Here is a 13,228-nt window from a genome sequence, read left to right as displayed (position 1 = left end):
TGCACAGTTCAAACGGAAAATACATCAACAGGCAGACTACAGAAAAGCTTACTATCAAAGGTTAGAGGGGGGCTTTCTCAGAGGGCTTTTTACAGTTTTTCTATTCCCAATTAGCCGTTTAAGTGTACTTATTGAAAGTAGTAATTCTTTCATAGGCCGCCCTTTCTTAGTATTTGACGTTCCTTATATTGCGGTATGAGGCTTCGCAGTAGGTTGCAAACATTCATCACCCATGACTGTCCCCAATTGAGCTCAGAAGCTCAATGTCTATCATGACCTCTCTTTTAGAATGTCCAAGAGCAAGCAAACTATTCCTCCAGGAGAGGGCGCCAACAGACTACTAAAGAGATCATCATTACTCAAAGAAAACCCCAAAAACCAATGCATGATAGGAATAAACAGGTAACTTTCTTTGGAGTGGAAGCGGAGAGATCGCACCAGATGCCAATTCTAGATCTTATCACACCTGTGGTCACTGCAGCAGCAGGTGAATCCACTTTGTCCAAAAGGGATCTATTCCATTCAATTGCAAATGATCTAGATAAGACAGAGAACTGCAGCACGGGGACATAGCCGAGTTGGTCAGGTTGAGTGGTGATGAGTTTGCTATTTGGATGAATAAAGAAAGTCAAAAGTGTGAAAGATAAAAAACAAAAGGAGGAAGTGTGAAAAGTGAATGGGCCAAATTGAGGTGCATATGAAGACGTATGCTTTCTTCCAATTCATTAAATCGGGCTAATATGAATCAGGTGAATTGAGTTCTGCTTTTGGAAACTGGGTTAAGAAGGGGTGCACCGTTCCTGGAGGTACTGCAATACCAGGTCAATGCGTGGAGTGGACAGAGCAAGCTCTTTTTCCATCTCCCTGTTCTAAAAATCCATTTAATATATGGTCCCCAGATAGGGGACGTATCAGATATTAAACTGATAAGAACAGATACTACACTTGATCTTAGCCAAAAGGCCGAGAAGCGATAACCAGAATTGGTTTGGGCCTCGAGTGGCACCCTGGCCTATGCCGGACACATCTTAGGGAGAGAGAGCGAGAGGGAGACAAACCCACGCCTACACAAGACATTTTGTCACCCAAGCCAACCCTTGAAAAGGCTGCTTTGCAGAGCAAAAACAAGAAGAATGGTGCGTTTTGCAGCCGCCGCCCACTGCAATGAATCTGAATAACTCCTCCTTTAGGGCGCAAGCAACTCCCCTCCCCCTAGCAGTCTTTCCAATTCACGATACAAAAAGACGGACAGGACAGGTTGCCTGACTTTCCGTCACTGCCACCCTTTGCCATCCTTACCCGTAGAAAGCCCTTTCATCATCCCCAAACCCTAATCTTTTCCCTTTCCTTCCCAGCCCCCAAACCCTGCCCTCTGTACCTTTCTCACCACCCGCTTCCCTTCTCCTGTCATCCCCCTACCACCCGGGAAAAAAAGAGATTGCCCCCTCCTTCCACTAGCCCACCCTCCCACCCAAAGAACAACTTCTTCTGCGCAGCTTGTTTTCTAGGCAGCAGCGCTATTGTGATGTCATCGGGGGGCATTGTGACAAGCCGCCAGTGTTCCGTCTCTTCATGTTGTGCACAGTTCAAACGGAAAATACATCAACAGGCAGACTACAGAAAAGCTTACTATCAAAGGTTAGAGGGGGGCTTTCTCAGAGGGCTTTTTACAGTTTTTCTATTCCCAATTAGCCGTTTAAGTGTACTTATTGAAAGTAGTAATTCTTTCATAGGCCGCCCTTTCTTAGTATTTGACGTTCCTTATATTGCGGTATGAGGCTTCGCAGTAGGTTGCAAACATTCATCACCCATGACTGTCCCCAATTGAGCTCAGAAGCTCAATGTCTATCATGACCTCTCTTTTAGAATGTCCAAGAGCAAGCAAACTATTCCTCCAGGAGAGGGCGCCAACAGACTACTAAAGAGATCATCATTACTCAAAGAAAACCCCAAAAACCAATGCATGATAGGAATAAACAGGTAACTTTCTTTGGAGTGGAAGCGGAGAGATCGCACCAGATGCCAATTCTAGATCTTATCACACCTGTGGTCACTGCAGCAGCAGGTGAATCCACTTTGTCCAAAAGGGATCTATTCCATTCAATTGCAAATGATCTAGATAAGACAGAGAACTGCAGCACGGGGACATAGCCGAGTTGGTCAGGTTGAGTGGTGATGAGTTTGCTATTTGGATGAATAAAGAAAGTCAAAAGTGTGAAAGATAAAAAACAAAAGGAGGAAGTGTGAAAAGTGAATGGGCCAAATTGAGGTGCATATGAAGACGTATGCTTTCTTCCAATTCATTAAATCGGGCTAATATGAATCAGGTGAATTGAGTTCTGCTTTTGGAAACTGGGTTAAGAAGGGGTGCACCGTTCCTGGAGGTACTGCAATACCAGGTCAATGCGTGGAGTGGACAGAGCAAGCTCTTTTTCCATCTCCCTGTTCTAAAAATCCATTTAATATATGGTCCCCAGATAGGGGACGTATCAGATATTAAACTGATAAGAACAGATACTACACTTGATCTTAGCCAAAAGGCCGAGAAGCGATAACCAGAATTGGTTTGGGCCTCGAGTGGCACCCTGGCCTATGCCGGACACATCTTAGGGAGAGAGAGCGAGAGGGAGACAAACCCACGCCTACACAAGACATTTTGTCACCCAAGCCAACCCTTGAAAAGGCTGCTTTGCAGAGCAAAAACAAGAAGAATGGTGCGTTTTGCAGCCGCCGCCCACTGCAATGAATCTGAATAACTCCTCCTTTAGGGCGCAAGCAACTCCCCTCCCCCTTGCAGTCTTTCCAATTCACGATACAAAAAGACGGACAGGACAGGTTGCCTGACTTTCCGTCACTGCCACCCTTTGCCATCCTTACCCGTAGAAAGCCCTTTCATCATCCCCAAACCCTAATCTTTTCCCTTTCCTTCCCAGCCCCCAAACCCTGCCCTCTGTACCTTTCTCACCACCCGCTTCCCTTCTCCTGTCATCCCCCTACCACCCGGGAAAAAAAGAGATTGCCCCCTCCTTCCACTAGCCCACCCTCCCACCCAAAGAACAACTTCTTCTGCGCAGCTTGTTTTCTAGGCAGCAGCGCTATTGTGATGTCATCGGGGGGCATTGTGACAAGCCGCCAGTGTTCCGTCTCTTCATGTTGTGCACAGTTCAAACGGAAAATACATCAACAGGCAGACTACAGAAAAGCTTACTATCAAAGGTTAGAGGGGGGCTTTCTCAGAGGGCTTTTTACAGTTTTTCTATTCCCAATTAGCCGTTTAAGTGTACTTATTGAAAGTAGTAATTCTTTCATAGGCCGCCCTTTCTTAGTATTTGACGTTCCTTATATTGCGGTATGAGGCTTCGCAGTAGGTTGCAAACATTCATCACCCATGACTGTCCCCAATTGAGCTCAGAAGCTCAATGTCTATCATGACCTCTCTTTTAGAATGTCCAAGAGCAAGCAAACTATTCCTCCAGGAGAGGGCGCCAACAGACTACTAAAGAGATCATCATTACTCAAAGAAAACCCCAAAAACCAATGCATGATAGGAATAAACAGGTAACTTTCTTTGGAGTGGAAGCGGAGAGATCGCACCAGATGCCAATTCTAGATCTTATCACACCTGTGGTCACTGCAGCAGCAGGTGAATCCACTTTGTCCAAAAGGGATCTATTCCATTCAATTGCAAATGATCTAGATAAGACAGAGAACTGCAGCACGGGGACATAGCCGAGTTGGTCAGGTTGAGTGGTGATGAGTTTGCTATTTGGATGAATAAAGAAAGTCAAAAGTGTGAAAGATAAAAAACAAAAGGAGGAAGTGTGAAAAGTGAATGGGCCAAATTGAGGTGCATATGAAGACGTATGCTTTCTTCCAATTCATTAAATCGGGCTAATATGAATCAGGTGAATTGAGTTCTGCTTTTGGAAACTGGGTTAAGAAGGGGTGCACCGTTCCTGGAGGTACTGCAATACCAGGTCAATGCGTGGAGTGGACAGAGCAAGCTCTTTTTCCATCTCCCTGTTCTAAAAATCCATTTAATATATGGTCCCCAGATAGGGGACGTATCAGATATTAAACTGATAAGAACAGATACTACACTTGATCTTAGCCAAAAGGCCGAGAAGCGATAACCAGAATTGGTTTGGGCCTCGAGTGGCACCCTGGCCTATGCCGGACACATCTTAGGGAGAGAGAGCGAGAGGGAGACAAACCCACGCCTACACAAGACATTTTGTCACCCAAGCCAACCCTTGAAAAGGCTGCTTTGCAGAGCAAAAACAAGAAGAATGGTGCGTTTTGCAGCCGCCGCCCACTGCAATGAATCTGAATAACTCCTCCTTTAGGGCGCAAGCAACTCCCCTCCCCCTTGCAGTCTTTCCAATTCACGATACAAAAAGACGGACAGGACAGGTTGCCTGACTTTCCGTCACTGCCACCCTTTGCCATCCTTACCCGTAGAAAGCCCTTTCATCATCCCCAAACCCTAATCTTTTCCCTTTCCTTCCCAGCCCCCAAACCCTGCCCTCTGTACCTTTCTCACCACCCGCTTCCCTTCTCCTGTCATCCCCCTACCACCCGGGAAAAAAAGAGATTGCCCCCTCCTTCCACTAGCCCACCCTCCCACCCAAAGAACAACTTCTTCTGCGCAGCTTGTTTTCTAGGCAGCAGCGCTATTGTGATGTCATCGGGGGGCATTGTGACAAGCCGCCAGTGTTCCGTCTCTTCATGTTGTGCACAGTTCAAACGGAAAATACATCAACAGGCAGACTACAGAAAAGCTTACTATCAAAGGTTAGAGGGGGGCTTTCTCAGAGGGCTTTTTACAGTTTTTCTATTCCCAATTAGCCGTTTAAGTGTACTTATTGAAAGTAGTAATTCTTTCATAGGCCGCCCTTTCTTAGTATTTGACGTTCCTTATATTGCGGTATGAGGCTTCGCAGTAGGTTGCAAACATTCATCACCCATGACTGTCCCCAATTGAGCTCAGAAGCTCAATGTCTATCATGACCTCTCTTTTAGAATGTCCAAGAGCAAGCAAACTATTCCTCCAGGAGAGGGCGCCAACAGACTACTAAAGAGATCATCATTACTCAAAGAAAACCCCAAAAACCAATGCATGATAGGAATAAACAGGTAACTTTCTTTGGAGTGGAAGCGGAGAGATCGCACCAGATGCCAATTCTAGATCTTATCACACCTGTGGTCACTGCAGCAGCAGGTGAATCCACTTTGTCCAAAAGGGATCTATTCCATTCAATTGCAAATGATCTAGATAAGACAGAGAACTGCAGCACGGGGACATAGCCGAGTTGGTCAGGTTGAGTGGTGATGAGTTTGCTATTTGGATGAATAAAGAAAGTCAAAAGTGTGAAAGATAAAAAACAAAAGGAGGAAGTGTGAAAAGTGAATGGGCCAAATTGAGGTGCATATGAAGACGTATGCTTTCTTCCAATTCATTAAATCGGGCTAATATGAATCAGGTGAATTGAGTTCTGCTTTTGGAAACTGGGTTAAGAAGGGGTGCACCGTTCCTGGAGGTACTGCAATACCAGGTCAATGCGTGGAGTGGACAGAGCAAGCTCTTTTTCCATCTCCCTGTTCTAAAAATCCATTTAATATATGGTCCCCAGATAGGGGACGTATCAGATATTAAACTGATAAGAACAGATACTACACTTGATCTTAGCCAAAAGGCCGAGAAGCGATAACCAGAATTGGTTTGGGCCTCGATTGGCACCCTGGCCTATGCCGGACACATCTTAGGGAGAGAGAGCGAGAGGGAGACAAACCCACGCCTACACAAGACATTTTGTCACCCAAGCCAACCCTTGAAAAGGCTGCTTTGCAGAGCAAAAACAAGAAGAATGGTGCGTTTTGCAGCCGCCGCCCACTGCAATGAATCTGAATAACTCCTCCTTTAGGGCGCAAGCAACTCCCCTCCCCCTTGCAGTCTTTCCAATTCACGATACAAAAAGACGGACAGGACAGGTTGCCTGACTTTCCGTCACTGCCACCCTTTGCCATCCTTACCCGTAGAAAGCCCTTTCATCATCCCCAAACCCTAATCTTTTCCCTTTCCTTCCCAGCCCCCAAACCCTGCCCTCTGTACCTTTCTCACCACCCGCTTCCCTTCTCCTGTCATCCCCCTACCACCCGGGAAAAAAAGAGATTGCCCCCTCCTTCCACTAGCCCACCCTCCCACCCAAAGAACAACTTCTTCTGCGCAGCTTGTTTTCTAGGCAGCAGCGCTATTGTGATGTCATCGGGGGGCATTGTGACAAGCCGCCAGTGTTCCGTCTCTTCATGTTGTGCACAGTTCAAACGGAAAATACATCAACAGGCAGACTACAGAAAAGCTTACTATCAAAGGTTAGAGGGGGGCTTTCTCAGAGGGCTTTTTACAGTTTTTCTATTCCCAATTAGCCGTTTAAGTGTACTTATTGAAAGTAGTAATTCTTTCATAGGCCGCCCTTTCTTAGTATTTGACGTTCCTTATATTGCGGTATGAGGCTTCGCAGTAGGTTGCAAACATTCATCACCCATGACTGTCCCCAATTGAGCTCAGAAGCTCAATGTCTATCATGACCTCTCTTTTAGAATGTCCAAGAGCAAGCAAACTATTCCTCCAGGAGAGGGCGCCAACAGACTACTAAAGAGATCATCATTACTCAAAGAAAACCCCAAAAACCAATGCATGATAGGAATAAACAGGTAACTTTCTTTGGAGTGGAAGCGGAGAGATCGCACCAGATGCCAATTCTAGATCTTATCACACCTGTGGTCACTGCAGCAGCAGGTGAATCCACTTTGTCCAAAAGGGATCTATTCCATTCAATTGCAAATGATCTAGATAAGACAGAGAACTGCAGCACGGGGACATAGCCGAGTTGGTCAGGTTGAGTGGTGATGAGTTTGCTATTTGGATGAATAAAGAAAGTCAAAAGTGTGAAAGATAAAAAACAAAAGGAGGAAGTGTGAAAAGTGAATGGGCCAAATTGAGGTGCATATGAAGACGTATGCTTTCTTCCAATTCATTAAATCGGGCTAATATGAATCAGGTGAATTGAGTTCTGCTTTTGGAAACTGGGTTAAGAAGGGGTGCACCGTTCCTGGAGGTACTGCAATACCAGGTCAATGCGTGGAGTGGACAGAGCAAGCTCTTTTTCCATCTCCCTGTTCTAAAAATCCATTTAATATATGGTCCCCAGATAGGGGACGTATCAGATATTAAACTGATAAGAACAGATACTACACTTGATCTTAGCCAAAAGGCCGAGAAGCGATAACCAGAATTGGTTTGGGCCTCGAGTGGCACCCTGGCCTATGCCGGACACATCTTAGGGAGAGAGAGCGAGAGGGAGACAAACCCACGCCTACACAAGACATTTTGTCACCCAAGCCAACCCTTGAAAAGGCTGCTTTGCAGAGCAAAAACAAGAAGAATGGTGCGTTTTGCAGCCGCCGCCCACTGCAATGAATCTGAATAACTCCTCCTTTAGGGCGCAAGCAACTCCCCTCCCCCTTGCAGTCTTTCCAATTCACGATACAAAAAGACGGACAGGACAGGTTGCCTGACTTTCCGTCACTGCCACCCTTTGCCATCCTTACCCGTAGAAAGCCCTTTCATCATCCCCAAACCCTAATCTTTTCCCTTTCCTTCCCAGCCCCCAAACCCTGCCCTCTGTACCTTTCTCACCACCCGCTTCCCTTCTCCTGTCATCCCCCTACCACCCGGGAAAAAAAGAGATTGCCCCCTCCTTCCACTAGCCCACCCTCCCACCCAAAGAACAACTTCTTCTGCGCAGCTTGTTTTCTAGGCAGCAGCGCTATTGTGATGTCATCGGGGGGCATTGTGACAAGCCGCCAGTGTTCCGTCTCTTCATGTTGTGCACAGTTCAAACGGAAAATACATCAACAGGCAGACTACAGAAAAGCTTACTATCAAAGGTTAGAGGGGGGCTTTCTCAGAGGGCTTTTTACAGTTTTTCTATTCCCAATTAGCCGTTTAAGTGTACTTATTGAAAGTAGTAATTCTTTCATAGGCCGCCCTTTCTTAGTATTTGACGTTCCTTATATTGCGGTATGAGGCTTCGCAGTAGGTTGCAAACATTCATCTCCCATGACTGTCCCCAATTGAGCTCAGAAGCTCAATGTCTATCATGACCTCTCTTTTAGAATGTCCAAGAGCAAGCAAACTATTCCTCCAGGAGAGGGCGCCAACAGACTACTAAAGAGATCATCATTACTCAAAGAAAACCCCAAAAACCAATGCATGATAGGAATAAACAGGTAACTTTCTTTGGAGTGGAAGCGGAGAGATCGCACCAGATGCCAATTCTAGATGTTATCACACCTGTGGTCACTGCAGCAGCAGGTGAATCCACTTTGTCCAAAAGGGATCTATTCCATTCAATTGCAAATGATCTAGATAAGACAGAGAACTGCAGCACGGGGACATAGCCGAGTTGGTCAGGTTGAGTGGTGATGAGTTTGCTATTTGGATGAATAAAGAAAGTCAAAAGTGTGAAAGATAAAAAACAAAAGGAGGAAGTGTGAAAAGTGAATGGGCCAAATTGAGGTGCATATGAAGACGTATGCTTTCTTCCAATTCATTAAATCGGGCTAATATGAATCAGGTGAATTGAGTTCTGCTTTTGGAAACTGGGTTAAGAAGGGGTGCACCGTTCCTGGAGGTACTGCAATACCAGGTCAATGCGTGGAGTGGACAGAGCAAGCTCTTTTTCCATCTCCCTGTTCTAAAAATCCATTTAATATATGGTCCCCAGATAGGGGACGTATCAGATATTAAACTGATAAGAACAGATTTTTTTTTTTTTTTTTAAAACCATTCAGGTTGCGTAATCATCCAGAATCAGAAGTGTCACCTCAGAGAGGTTTCACAACTTAACCGGATGCAACGTAAACTCATCCTCATGGCAATTTTATTTCAAAAGAGTGATAAAAATGTGTATAACACACCCATAGCCATAAATCAGTAACCAAAAGCAGAAAAGTATAAACCATTACACCCAGTGTTTCCATTTCAGAAATTTCCATTCACCCTCAGCATCCATACCTCTTTCACCATCCCATTTATAGCAGAAATACAGTTTGTCCAAAACCATCCTGACACAATCATTCACTTCAAGATTCTCATTCCTATATACATACAAATTCCTGGTATTCCACAGAACTTCCTTCACACATGCCAGAAACAACCAAAACACTCGTTCTTTCCTCGTGCTCAAGCTACACAGACCAAACATAACCATTTTAGCTGTTAAAGCTCTTACACCCGTCAACTCCCAACACAACTTACCCAAATTACTCCATACGGCCTTTGCATGTCCACAAGACCAGAAAACATGTTCCACATCCTCAGTATCACCACATCCAGTCCTCGGGCACCTCTCTGAGGGTACCAATCCCCTCTTCTTCTGAACAGATCTTACCGGCAGCACACCATGCCAAGACATCCATAACAGATCTTTCTGTTTGTTAGAGATTTCATACTTTTTCAGTTTTTCCCATACTTCCTCATACTCAGCAGATTTCAAACCACTGATACCACATGCAAAACCGTCTACACACAACCTTTTTATCTCCTTTTTCTCCTTCATGAACTGACTCACAGTAAACTTCTCAAGTCTGAACTTCTTCACAAACAGCTCAACAAACAGGTACCACTCAGGACAAATGAAGGCAAAAGGTTTCCTCAGATCCTGCACAGTCCACTTCAGCCTTCCTAGCATAGAACCTGCTTGATACTTCAACATACAAGAGGCTTTAGTATCTTTAGAAAAAACCTCACAGAAAAAAGCCAGATAGTTTATACCAATAAAAACCTCCAAGTTTGGAAAATCCAAACCACCATGCTTTTTCCTTTTCATCAATATCTCCCGTTTCGCCCTTTCCATGCCACATCCCCACAAAAACAAGAAAAGCACCCGATTTATCTTTTTCAAAGCCACAGTTGATGGAGGAAAAACCAAAGCAATATAAAGTATCATAGGCAAAATGATACTCTTCACAATCAAGACCTTCCCTGTAAAGGACAAATCCCTCAACCTCCAGAACTCCAATTTTTTAGCTATTTTACCCCCTAACTCCTCCCAACTTTCCTTACCTTTCAGCTCTTCATCAAAATCCATACCTAAGATCCTAACACTGGAACTGACACACTCCATCTGATCATCATGTAAAACATGTGGCAGACCAAAACCTTTCATCTTACTTTTGGCCCAATTAATTTTAAAGGCAGAAGCCACACAAAACAAATTAACCAGAAGCTTGACTCTCGACACGTCACAGACATTCTCACAGAGAATACAAATGTCATCCATATAGCCTAAAGCTTTAACATGTTTTCCCCCACTACCCGGAACCAATAGACCTTTAACCACTTTATCCTTCCTAATAGATTGTAACAACGGCTCTATAGCACAAATAAACAAAATGGGTGACAGAGGGCACCCCTGCCGAACCCCAGAAAGTATCTCAAAGCTATCAGTAAAAAAGCCATTCACCTGAATCTTACTCCTAGCACCTTCATAGAGCCCATACAATAAACTAACCAAATGCTCCGGAAAGCCCATTTTCCTCAACACACAAAACAAATACACATGCGCCACCCTATCAAATGCCTTCTCAAAATCAAGCACACATACAATCACCCCCTTCTTCCTCGCCATACAATCCCCAATCATATCTCTCACTAACATCACATTTTCATGAATCCTCCTCTTAGGAACCGCACACCCCTGATCCTCCATAATAACATGTGAGATTACCTCCCTCATGCGATTGGCTAAAAGCTTGGCAAATATTTTATAATCCACATTCAGTAGCGTAATCGGACGCCAATTACCCACCACTCGCCTGTCACCTTTCTTAAACAGCAATACCACCACTCCTTGCTTCATACTGTCCGTCATCCTGCAACCAGAAAACAAACACTTCATAATAGACACCACATCCTTCCCAACAATATCCCAATACTTACTATAGAACTCCCAAGGGATCCCATCACCCCCTGGAGACTTGTTTTTAGCAGACTGAAAAATCACCTCCTTCACTTCATCCTCTGTAATGTCACTCAGCAAAAAAGGAAACTCAGATTCAGGTACAAAGTTGTCAATCACATTCAGAACCTCCTCATCCTCCCCCAGATCGCAGTCCTTCACTCCATACAGGGACTTATAATAGTCAGCCACTACACCGATCACATCCTTCCCATGCACCTCACTACCATTCTCATCCAACATTACATTCATCTCTCGCCCACCCCCACACATCTTCTTAAAGAAAAAACTGGTACACTTCTCATTCTTCTCTCTCACCTCAATTTTAGATCTCAGAATAATTTTCCTGCCCTCCTCCCCAAACCACTCTTTCATCTCACGTTTAGCTTTCTCCAGCTCATACTTTACATCCAGACCCAGAGATTTGCATTTATGCAGGTAGGAAATCCTCCTATTCTGCCACTTGTACAGATTCCTCCTCTTTCTGGCTTTCTTGTACCCAGCTTTCCTGAAAAACACACTGATTCTCACTTTCACCCAATCCCACCATAACAATAAATTTGGAAACCCTTTTTTCCTTGCAGCCCACCATGCATACTGCCTTACAAAATCCTTCTTCACCCTTTCATCCTGCAACAGACTGACATTCATTTTCCACACACCACGTCCATAAAACGAATTAGCAATTTCAAAACTCCCCACCAGACACTCATGATCAGAGAAAGCAACCCTTTCTTGCGAATAATTAACACATTTTACCCCAGTGGAAGAAAAGAAAAAATAGTCCAAACGGGACTCGGTCTGACCATCATCTGCATGGTAGGTAAAGGGTCCTGGCTTGGAATCCACAGCGTCCTTTAACGAAAACTCTGAAATTAAACGATTCCATAAATTTCCGGTCACGTCCACCTTGGACTCGTATGAACCGGCTCTGCCCCTTTTGTCCAGGATGCAGTTTAAATCACCAACAACAAAAATAGGAATTTTACCATGCAGAAAAAAACGCAATTTCTCAAAAAGAGCGAGTCTCTGATTTTTATCAGCAGGGGCATAGATATTAATAAGCTTAAATTCCCACCCCCTATAACATAAAATAACACACACACATCTACCCTCTTCTACAATTACAGTTTGCTTTATCCTAATGTCCTTATTTTGAATCAAAACCCCCACCCCATCATTCTTATTTATAGCAGAAAATGACCACACCGCCTCCCCAAAACCCCACTCACTCTTCTTAGGTTCCCTATTCAGCCCACATTCCTGCACACACACCACGTCACAATTTTTGGAAGATAAGAAATCAAGCACACACGCACGCTTATATGACGACTGAAACACCCTCACATTCTGAGAGGCAATATTCAGTTGCAAAGCCATGCTGAAAAATTAAACAAAGGAAAAAAGCATCAAAACAGAAACCATTCAAGTCCCACTGGCAAAGTGGATAACATCTGCTAACCCTGCCACATCTTCATTAGATAGGAAGCATTGTCCTGGAGATATAGGGTCTTCAATGACCCCTGAAAGAGAAGTAGTGCTGGCATTGGAGTCTGGACTTAGAACCTCAAAGGGGTTTTGGGAGTAGAAATCAACTTTCTCCCGTGGCCCCGTCTTCAGCCTCTTCACTGGTCTCTTGTCTTTTCTCTTAGAGACCACCTTGTGGAAGCAGGCCACTAGCTCAGCAGGGGAATACTTGCTGTTACCTGCAGCGTCCTCGTCGGATGATGACATGGCGATTTCCCCAGGGGCAGACAGGTCAGCAGTACTGGTGTCCATGTCAGGGCTCCTCAGCTGGGGGAAGTCAGTGCTGATTGCAGCATTCCCCTGAGCAGCCTCTGGAGTCTCAGCCACCTCACATAGCACAGGTGCAGAATCAGCGGAGGCCTGCAGCACCTGCAAGTCATTAGTGACCTCCTGCAGAGCACTACACTCCCCAACAGACACAGGCTCAGCAATAGCAGGAGCAGGCGGAGGATGGGAATCCCCCACTGCAGCAGCCATTACAGGCTCCATTCCAATTCCTGCAGGTTTTTCAACAAATTTTGCAGGTTGAATGTTTGCACGGACATTAAATCTAGCCTGTTTCCTGTCAAAATTTCTCCTCTCCAGAACGTACTGATCCCCAAGGGTCGGGCAGGACTTACATGTATGATCCCCATCCCCACACAGGTCACATACAGGGGGGGAGGGGCAGTTGGCAG

General features: G+C 44.9%; 5 non-coding genes and 1 pseudogene across 5 annotated transcripts; all 6 read right to left on the bottom strand.

Annotated features, from left to right (window-relative positions):
- Positions 1–784: 784 nt before the first annotated feature.
- On the bottom strand, positions 785–975 carry LOC142282848 (U2 spliceosomal RNA). Its single transcript, XR_012744640.1, has one exon. It is a non-coding gene; the product is annotated as a U2 spliceosomal RNA (small nuclear RNA).
- A 1,387-nt stretch (positions 976–2,362) lies between these two features.
- Positions 2,363–2,553, bottom strand: LOC142282847 (U2 spliceosomal RNA). Its single transcript, XR_012744639.1, has one exon. It is a non-coding gene; the product is annotated as a U2 spliceosomal RNA (small nuclear RNA).
- Positions 2,554–3,940: 1,387 nt separating this feature from the next.
- LOC142282846 (U2 spliceosomal RNA) lies at positions 3,941–4,131 on the bottom strand. Its single transcript, XR_012744638.1, has one exon. It is a non-coding gene; the product is annotated as a U2 spliceosomal RNA (small nuclear RNA).
- A 1,387-nt stretch (positions 4,132–5,518) lies between these two features.
- LOC142282845 (U2 spliceosomal RNA) lies at positions 5,519–5,709 on the bottom strand. The gene has a single exon (XR_012744637.1). It is a non-coding gene; the product is annotated as a U2 spliceosomal RNA (small nuclear RNA).
- Positions 5,710–7,096: 1,387 nt separating this feature from the next.
- On the bottom strand, positions 7,097–7,287 carry LOC142282844 (U2 spliceosomal RNA). The gene has a single exon (XR_012744636.1). It is a non-coding gene; the product is annotated as a U2 spliceosomal RNA (small nuclear RNA).
- Positions 7,288–8,674: 1,387 nt separating this feature from the next.
- On the bottom strand, positions 8,675–8,852 carry LOC142282902 (U2 spliceosomal RNA; annotated as a pseudogene).
- Between the last annotated feature and the right edge of the window lie 4,376 nt (positions 8,853–13,228).

Source organism: Anomaloglossus baeobatrachus, unplaced genomic scaffold, assembly GCF_048569485.1.
Source record: "Anomaloglossus baeobatrachus isolate aAnoBae1 unplaced genomic scaffold, aAnoBae1.hap1 Scaffold_523, whole genome shotgun sequence".
NCBI classification, from domain to species: Eukaryota; Metazoa; Chordata; class Amphibia; order Anura; family Aromobatidae; genus Anomaloglossus; species Anomaloglossus baeobatrachus.
This window is presented reverse-complemented; position numbering and strand designations above follow the sequence as displayed.